The sequence below is a fragment of the Corvus brachyrhynchos genome, unplaced genomic scaffold, assembly GCF_000691975.1.
Source record: "Corvus brachyrhynchos isolate BGI_N302 unplaced genomic scaffold, ASM69197v1 scaffold43, whole genome shotgun sequence".
Classification (NCBI taxonomy): Eukaryota; Metazoa; Chordata; class Aves; order Passeriformes; family Corvidae; genus Corvus; species Corvus brachyrhynchos.
The window spans coordinates 4,741,669-4,751,592 of record NW_008237353.1 but is presented as its reverse complement, the minus strand read 5'-3'; the positions used below and the strand labels follow the sequence as shown (position 1 = coordinate 4,751,592).

Sequence of the window (9,924 nt, the reverse complement as noted above, 5' to 3'; positions counted from 1 at the left end):
AGCCCACTTTAAGAATGAAAAGCATGGTGACTGCTGAAGGTGACTAAGAGATTCTCAGTAGTCCTTAAATAATGAATTAAGCATTCACATATCCACTTACATAATTTTTGTTTCCAAATCAGCAGCATGCCACAACTTATGCTGACATTCTACATAACAGGTCTGACCATTCAAAACCTTCAATGCTTGTTTCTGTCATGCTTCAATTCCACGAAGTTACACTGGTTTTTCAATATAAAGTGCATAGTCTCTGCTTACACTGCATCCCAATACCTGTGGACTCTGTCCAACTGAGTTCCCTATAGGGACACAGCTGCTGAATATTTCTTATGTTTACCATTGGAACAAGTTTGTGTAATACCAGTTAGGGGGATATTTACCAACAGTATAAACATGCAGAGGGATTCAGCACTTGTAGTCTGTAATGAAGCACAATGTATCACAGCAGAGACATCGGCCCAGTGACTAACTCCACTTGAAGAAAGACTGAACAATTTAACTTATTTCTAAAGATGAAACCTCTGTAATTCCCAGTAGAGTAAGTCTATGGGGTTTAAATAAGTTCTCAAAAAAAGGCCGTAGATTATTTCACATCACCAGCTGTCAGCCAATAGCCTGGATAATGAAAATCCACAGTTTCCTGGCTTCCTGCACAGCTCCTTGCAGGCTTCAGAGTAACTGTTTCTCTCATTTGCCTACACTCGCTATGATTTCCTTTCTCTTTACTTCAAGAATTTGGGGTTTTTTTACTACATCTGTAGGAGATGACAAGAGGGATTAACACTACCAGAGATGTTGCATATGACCTCTTCTTTTATGGGCACCATTTGTCACAGAGGCTCATTAGACTTGTGTTTCCTAAACTTACTTCAGTCAAGGAATGAACTTTTAAGATGGATGAACACTCACAGCATAGCTGCTTTAAACAAAACCACCCCAGTTTGTAAATAAGAAGTGATTAGAGAAATTCGCTGCAGAAATCAGTCACATTAATCAGCTGGTCGTAAAGTAGATTGATGTGCACCAACTAGAGCTGTCTAAACAATTTTGTTAACCTTTAGCAAAAATGTGAAGGAATATGCTGCAAAATGGTTCAGCCTTAAATGAATAGGACATGCCTCTTTTAGGAGGAGTTAAGTTCCAAGATTATTATTTTGTTCAGATTTCCCCAGAACACTTGGCCCAAAAAGAATAATTTACAGTTACAGCACTCTTTTCCACAAGTTCATTCCAGGTTGCAAAGAGCAACGGCCCATGGCAGGACAGGGAGTGTTTATTCCAAGGCCAGTTGCTGCTGAGGACTTGTGGAGGGAGACTGATGCTCAGTCAATGTACAAAGAAAAATGAAACACCAGAAAGTCTCTAAGAATTTCCTCCAGCAGTGCTTTACCTCCTATGTTGTAGCTAATTTTATTTTTTTTCTCAGCCAAAATCTCAGTGGAATTGCAGAATAATCTGTGAAATCAGTGCCGATAATAGTCCAGGGAAGGATGGGATGGTTCAACACCTGCAGCAGTGGTCATGCACACCTGAAGATAATGAATCTGAACATAAAACACCCTCCCTTCCCCCAAGACAAACTTAAAAATAACACTTAAATATATTCCTCCATTTTTTTGAGGTAGCATTTGATTCATATTTCCAGGTTTTCTTCCACAACCACCGGAAATAGAAAACTGATTTAAAAGGTGAGGAACAACAGAAGAGAAATCTAACAGTCTTCTAAGTAGTTTTCTTCCAAGAGATACATGTTCCAGAGGAACACCAAAGTAGGCATTGAGAATATCACTCTCACATCAATCACAGTATGTCTCAAAATACCTGGAAGCCAACATTTTCAGAAGAAAACCGTACAAGAGTGATCTTGGCCTGTCTTTAATTTTTCCCACACTAAAAACAGTAGCCAATAAAGGCCTATTATTACGGGTGCAGGTTGCTAGACAGAAGCACTAGAACTTCCAAAGCAGGATGTGCATGTTACATGATGTGGGAAATTTAGACAAAGTTAAGGAATTACCTTTTAATTTTTTTTATATGCATCTACTTCCAATAGTTATCAAACTCTGTTTACACAGGTAGGCCAAAATTAAGTTTGGAGTCAAAGTCTCAGTAAGTTTGATTCAGATTTTAGAGAGTTACAAGCTAGAAGGTGTCTGATAACACCACTCTTCTGTTACAATCGCATCTCTCACTTATACTCAGCAGGGATATTTGTTTAAGCAACAAAAGAATTTGGTACCAATCCCTCTTGCTGAGTAAGCTGCACTTGATCTGCACAGCCAATGAATAATAAATCAATGCAAATTACACCACTTTATCACTAACAACCATTTTCTGGTCAGCTACACCACAGAATACAGTCTCTCCCACAGGAGACAAATAACCCCCAGTGTCTTAAAATAGGAGTTATTTATAGCCTGCAGGGAAACAATTGTGCTCTAATATATAATTTGCACCACTGTTTTTTATTTCCAGCGAATTTGGCCCTTGAAATCTTCAGCTACAATGAAGGCACAAGCTGCTTTCATCATGAGTGCATCACGCTGCAGATTATTTTAATTGATATTTGAACATTCAGATGTTAGGCAGTTCCCCATACACCACAAGTGCCACCTTACACTTGACAACTGGTCACTCATACACTGTTTCTTAACCATCTGTAGCTTTTCTGGGTAACAGTTTTTGATAGAGATTGCAGCTGGCTTAAGGTAGGAACTATCAAAGATAAAATAAAGTTCCATGTCCAGATGGCAGAAAACTTGAGAGAATAAGGTTTATAACTCACTCTCTATTAGTGCAGTAGAAAGCCATTCTTCTTCCAAAAGATGGATGAGTTTAGCCCCCCAGAGGTGTCAGCAGCTGCACAGATTTGGAGAAAGAGGCCTCGAGGGCACATTGAGGCCAGTCAGGGCCTCACCTTTTGGCAAGAAGATGGATGCTCTTTGTGTAGCACCATTTTCACAAGCATCTATCTAGAGCTCATCACTGAGCACTAGAGAAAAACATCACATCAGTGCAAGCCAAAGCTAACTTCACCTATTCAAAACACATGAGCATGGAACAATACAACACACTACCACAAATTCATGCAAATCATCCACAGTTCGCTTACCCACAAAGGTTCAGTTCTGATGCATAAGCTTCAACCTGAAGTAAAATTCTCTCCTCATGCTTATATTAACAACAGGCAGCTTTGATGGCACATCCAACAGCAGTTCTCTACTGAAGTCAGGGACCAACCTTCTGGACATGAACACAAAGATGCAACACTTTGGATGCCATTCCGTGAATAAGCCTGTCCCAGGTAATGGCACATGAAGCTTTGTGAATGTTTGAGCCACACTAAGGGCACCAAGCATGGTGACAGCATGCACAGAAAACCTGTGGCACAGAGGGAAGTGATGGGGGAAAGATGCCTCTGAGCCCGGCAGCACCCACCCAGCTCTCCCACTTCAGGGAAACCCCAGCACCCACTAGGCTGGACAACAAAGCCAGCTCTCCAACAGCACCGCCAGCACACCCAGGTCCATCCTGGCTGCAGTGCATGGGCGGCCACAGCAGCCACTGGGAGACCTGCCCATTGTGCCTCCCACACCACTCCAAACTGAGCCAGCGTCAGCTGAGGTCTGAGGTTATCAGGGCAGAGATCTCTGCAAATAAAGAAATACAAACTATGGGTGTCTGTTCTGACTCTTCTCTCTTTGTGACCAAGAAGCTTCTTTCAGGGCTGTCTTGACTTGCCCCGGAGGCTTCCCAGAGAGCTGTATAATAAAGATGATTGAAATGCAGACTATGTCAACAGACACTTCCTTTGAGAGAGGTAAACAGGAGGACAGCACCTTGTTCATCAAAAACAACCAGACATACCTATAGGGCATGCAGAGCCAGCCAAGATCCTTTGGGGCTTTCTCTTTCCTCTTAAGAAGAAAACAGTTATTAAGTATTTTTTCCCAAATTTAATATTAAAAGAAAATGCTGGCAACACCCATGGTGATGTTATGTCAGCTGCTTATGTCAGGTCAAATACAGTGCGACAGGAAGCAGGGGCTCCACATGAATACTATCCCATCAACTCAGTGCCATTCTGCTCCTCCCTCCCAAACACAGACTGCTAAACTGTGCTCGACGTCCAGACCCACAGCTTTCTGCCCAGCCTGCCCAAGAGAAAAGCATCCTCCTAGAAGGAAAAGATAATTACATGCCAGATGGCACTTCTTTTGCAAGCTCCCATATGACCAAGTCCTCCCATCCCAGAAAGGAAAGCAACCAGACATTCTTCCTCGGTCTAGAGGCAGAGGTGGAAACAGCACAGTGTAGGACAGCAAATAAATATCTTCAGCCATCCAGCTTATAAAAGCAAGCAGAAGACAGCAACCTGGCATACCATGACAGCCAAAGTAAATTAACACAGTGAATGAGAAGGTAAAAATCAGAACCTGTTCAGAAAACTATTCACTTTCCAAGTTTCTATTTCTCTAGTTTTAAGATATGCAAATCTATTCTCTAATGCCCTTATTAAAATGCATATTTCTTAATCTTGCCGTCCTTGTTATCCTAGTTCACAGTTTTTCCCTACTGTGTCAGATGAATGGAAGCAATGCACCAGGGCAAAGGCAGCAGCAAGGCTGTTTTGAGCCTTGTCAAGCACCTTTTCCCATGGGAGCCTAGTGGATAGCAGGATATGACTAGAACCTCTCTCAGGAGAAGGCAGATCTTAATTCCTCCAATATATAGCATTAGTGATATTTTCTCTTCAGCTATTTAGTAATTTTCCTGGTACAAAGCACCATAGGCGGTGCCATCGTAACATGAATGGGACACAGGGGCTGGGCTGCTGTAGCCATCTACATGAGAGCCCTTGTTTGTACCCACTGGCTTCTCTGTGCCTCTCCTCCCACCACCAGGAAGTCTTGACATGACCAAAATTTACAGCAGTTTTAACACTCCATGCTAACTGCAAATTTTAATTAGAGAATTTGCCTCTGGTGTAATGCAGCAATAAGGAGAAAATGGGTGTCTCTGCTTTCTTCCGAGGATCTCTGTATGCAGGCAGGTGTGGACAGACCTGAGCTTGCTCTGCCTGTGCTCCAAGCTGGCTCCCAGTTGAAAGCTGTGTAGGCACAGCACGCAGTGCACAAGCAATTAGGCCCTGCACTCAACACACCTCAGCTTGCCTAGATGACTGCTAACAGAAATGAGAATTGTGCCCCTGTAGCAAAGGAATAAAAAAAAAAAAAAAACCAAAACCCACACTTTTTCTTTACACCCAACACTTGTTCATACTTGCCCTAACAAACTTGCCAGTATTGTCCTTGTCTTCTCATAGGTGTATGCTTTTAGAGGGTTTTCTCGACTTGACGTTCATTATATTTAGGTCATTTGCAAGTATAAAGCTATCATCTGCACAGAGATGACAGCATATATAACACAAGTAATATTCAGAGAGGATAAACCACAGAGGGTAGTGGATTATAATAAGGAACCAGTGAAGCCTGGATGACCCTTATCAGGGTGAGCCACCTCTTGCTAACACCTCTAAATTATGGTCTACCACTTCTGTTTTACTCCAGCTATTTTAAAAAAAGAATCACAGAAGAATAGCAGAAACCAGCAGAAGCATCTATTCTTTTTATTAGGAGGTTTACCAAGTGCCTAACCAGTCAACAATCACGCCACTAAGACAACACAATAAAATTGAAGTTATTTTTTGAAAACTAGAAATTTTAAATACTGAGCAGCCTGTACTTCTGTTGTCTGCCGCTGATCTTCTTGTAACTCCTGTTCGGATGATGTTACTGCAAAAAAGAAAAGGTTAGGAACAGCAGGGTTCTTCTTAAGAGTGGACTATGCAAAACTGGCTTCTCCCTAGCACCCCAGAACCACGAGAAGGCACCCATCTCCAGGCAGGATGACAGACTTTTCTTCTTGCTGTTGTTTCACTAGCTGAGCAGGTGCCAGGTGATTTCCAGCTCTAGCCTGGGGGTAAGTAGCCTTCTCTGCCCGTCCCTCAGCTTTCCTACCCTGCCAGGCTAGTCTTCCCAGCAAGGGAGCTACCTAGTGGGAGCTACTGACTCGAACCTCCAGCACGATCCTGCAAGTCCTTCCTCATCATCATCCCCACCTCCCATCTTTGCAGCAGGAGGTTTGTGGAACTGCTTTGGAAGGCAGACTAGTCCCAGAGGCAGCCCAGCTGGAAGATGCCCTCCAATCTCAATGAGGGTATTTGGTTGAGCAGCACAACTTTGCTTTTATATTTGATTTCTGGACTCCACCTGTACTGCAGAACATTAGAGAACTGCCTTTGATCTCTCTTCACTTTCCTATTTTCAGGCTCAAGTTTAGCAAATATTATCCCTTAATACATGGCACCAACTCATGGTTCCGAGCCATCATTACTGGTAGAGAGGAAAAGCACCAGAGACAAATAGATAAACTTCAGAGAGGAAGAACATGTATTATTTCAGTAAATTCATCAGGTAATATTAATAAATTCAGGAAAACCCCAGATTTTTAAAAAAAAAAAAAAAGGAGAAAAAAATCTCTTTAACTTATGGCAAAGCCAAGAGAACATAAGTCCTGAATACCTTTTCCTCTTTTTCCCTTGGCAGCAAGACTGAGATAGGGCAGGTCAAGCAACAACGTAACAACTTTGCATGCTGTCAGGCTGCTATTCAAAAAACAAGACAGAATATGAATGTAACCCGATTTCAAGTGGATCTGGGAGAGCCTTAATGCCTTAGTTTGTATGCCGGCTTTGTAATTACCAAGATCTTAGACCAGCCCTTGTTTCTGAGTACTGGCCTAGATTAGCAAGTCACCTGAAAGTTTGCAGTAGGAAAACCATATGGATATATTCCTGTAGCTACATGTGTACAGTAATTATGGCACAGGTAAGCAATAACACATGCCCACGGCGTCATATGTGGTGAGGCACGAGGCTTACGTGCATATCTTATTATGACTTCAGACTTCAAAGTACCTTATTGCTCAAACAAAATTGGTAGCCTACTTCCTTGTAAAATACACATAAGGGTCTATTGCCATAAAACACTTACAGGTGTTGATATAACAGAAGATTTAAAGTGTGGGTACCAGAACTGTGAAAAGTGGAAGGAGCATCTTAAAATATTTCCCTGTATTGTTTTACAGGGAATGCACTTTAAAGTAGCGGCCAAAACAAAGCATCGCTTAACTTTAAAAACTGCCAGTTTCATGCCAATGCCTGAAATCTGGTTGCTTTGCAGGCACTTAGAAGCTTATGTTCCCCTCTGAGAAACCTGTTTTATCTAATACATCATCTACTTGATTGGTTTCAGACCTCTAATCAATCAAAAAATCCCATCACAATCGTGTGATCAGCAGCTGACATTTGTGCATGACAATTTATGAAAAAAAACCCAATAATAAGTGTTTCCCTTTTACATGGCTTTTTCAAAATAGCACCACACTTTACAAAAGTACATTTTTATGAAGACTGGTCTCTAAGTGAATAGCACCAACTTCAAAGCTAATGTTTCTGCAAGGGCTGTTGCAACATTCTAGTTCTTAAACGATCTCCAAGGCTGCAGAGTGACCTAGGAGGCAGCCATAATGAGACACAGACAGTGAATAAAACACTGATTTAATTATGTTGTTTGATATATGATGATCTCATCCACTGCTGTTTATACTACTATAGTGCTTGAAATACTCTATCGACATATGGGAAGGCACAGGCTCCAGCCTGAAGAGCTTACAGTCTCCAAGACAGAAACCAGATGAAGGGTGTTCTCTTCCTGTAGCTTACAGCAGGTTTTGAAGCTTTGCTCATTTCCATCAGGTCTCAAATGTGCAGTGAATGCTGGAAGCAGGTTGCTGAGCCAGCTTGCTGGACAAAATGTCCACTCCTTTGATTACAGAAGAGATTTCTGATATGTGAAAGTCTATGCTCTCTTGTACAATAAACAGTGGCAAGAAGAAAACATTGGTGAGAAGGAGGTAAGTTTCAGCTGTTTACAACATTTCCACCAAATTCCTTGAGTTATGGAGATACCCTGTGCCTCAGCAGGAGCTTTGACCCACTGTTACCTTCTGCTACAAAAAAGAAGAGTGGGGGAAGAAATCAGTACAACCTGATAGATCTTCCACCAAGGCAACTGTACTGTAACCATCTCCTTCCAGAAAATTAACTGTCAAGGCTCAGACGTTGGTTAAATATACATGTATGTCTTATTTCGCACTCCTGATTAAGATTCCCTGAAATATATGCAGTAAAGTAACTCTTTATGGTGTTAATGCCATGAAAATCTCCGTGAGGAAATGAGTAGTTCTGTATTCAGTGCACCATCTGCCAACCATGCAGTAAATAAAGCCATACAAGAAATGGTGAGAAACAAAACATCAACAACCTACCCACTCATTAAGCATTAGCCATGCTGTGTGCTGAACAATGTGCAGGCCTTGGGGGGTGGTGGAGGGGGGGAAGCACGCAATCCTCTAATTAAAGGCAATCAAAATGAATATTTACCAAGGGGATGAATGAGGAGCTTTAACTGTAGAATTTTTTAGCCTCCAATTGCTTGGGTTTGCAAGTTCAGCCCTTGAAGTTCAGCCCTGTTCAGTAATCTAAACGCCTAACTTAAGGCATTATTTATCTTATTTCTGTATAGAAGAAAACCCACAAAACACGTGTGGCTGACACACATTTACCCTTATTAGGTACACACACACCTACAAGGACCATTGCTTTCACTGTCTCTTATCATGGATGCCAGACAAAAAGACAGGTTAGAGTAGAGATACCCCAGTTCAATTTTGTTTTAAGGTCATTCTGGAATAGCAACAGGAACTCAGTACATCCTCTCTCTTACAGTGAGCTTTCTCTGTAACACTAGATTAAAAAACTTCTATTTAAAATGGAATCCAAGGAGTCCTTCTAGCAAGGATAAAAGATCCAAAGAGTTTAAATTAAATACAATATTAGCAAAGAAAAATGTGCATATATATACTCACATGTATTTGAAAACCTTCCAAATGGTACACAGAACTTAACCAATGAGAAAACATTTGTCCAGCACAGCTGAAAAATAGCTGAGAAACAGTAACGTGTTTTCATTTTCTTTTCAAACTCCAGTACAAATTCAGCTAATATCACTTTGTATGATCTCATACTGGGATAGAAGCCAAAAGTTTCACTTGAAATCTTTGCAGTTATCAGATCTGGAAAACTTTTCAATCACTTAAGTTTGAGAAACATTAAAAAAAGAAAAAAAATTCAGAGATAAAAGACCAGGGGCTTGAAACATTTATCACTTCATCATACTCCTCCATTTGATGCTAGGTCAGCATACAGATACAATAAAATGTCTGCTTTACCTATATTTTGAGTTGTTTTGAAAAAATAAAATAAAATTGATGAATAGACACTGTTAGAAACAGAGCAACAAGGCCAGGCAATTCATATGGAGGAAAAGCTCCTTAGTGAGCATGTTCAGGAGTAAAAAGCTCCCAGGCATAAATGGAAGTTTCCAATACTTTATTCCAGCAGTGGAAAACTGCAAACACACAGCCACGTTGCTTTGGTGTCAGCCTCGCAAGCAAGCCCCAGCCCTGCCAAACAGTGGGAACGGCCATGGGGCAGTACATACAGGGTAAGTGTGATGCTCCCAGAAAGGTCAGGATTGCTACAGCTGGACCTGCTCTGCCCTCCGCTTTCCATGGCACTGGGGATCCCAGGCCTGCCCGTACTACAGCTTGGTCAGCACCACCTCCCTTTTACTACTACCAGCGGCCTGGGAAACCAGGACAAGCTCATAAAGCCTCAGACTGACCCAGAGGTTGAAAGAGGAAGACAATGGGATGTCCAGGAGAAGAGTGCCCTGTTGGAAGCAAGTGCTATCAACATATTTTAACGATTGCTAAAATAGGAGTTTCCCAGCTCCATAT

At 41.6% G+C, this 9,924-nt stretch overlaps 1 protein-coding gene across 13 annotated transcripts in view; it reads right to left on the bottom strand.

Annotated features, from left to right (window-relative positions):
• Positions 1 to 9,924, bottom strand: part of LOC108445837 — a 252,214-nt gene that overhangs the window by 103,511 nt on the left and 138,779 nt on the right. The window lies entirely within an intron of this gene.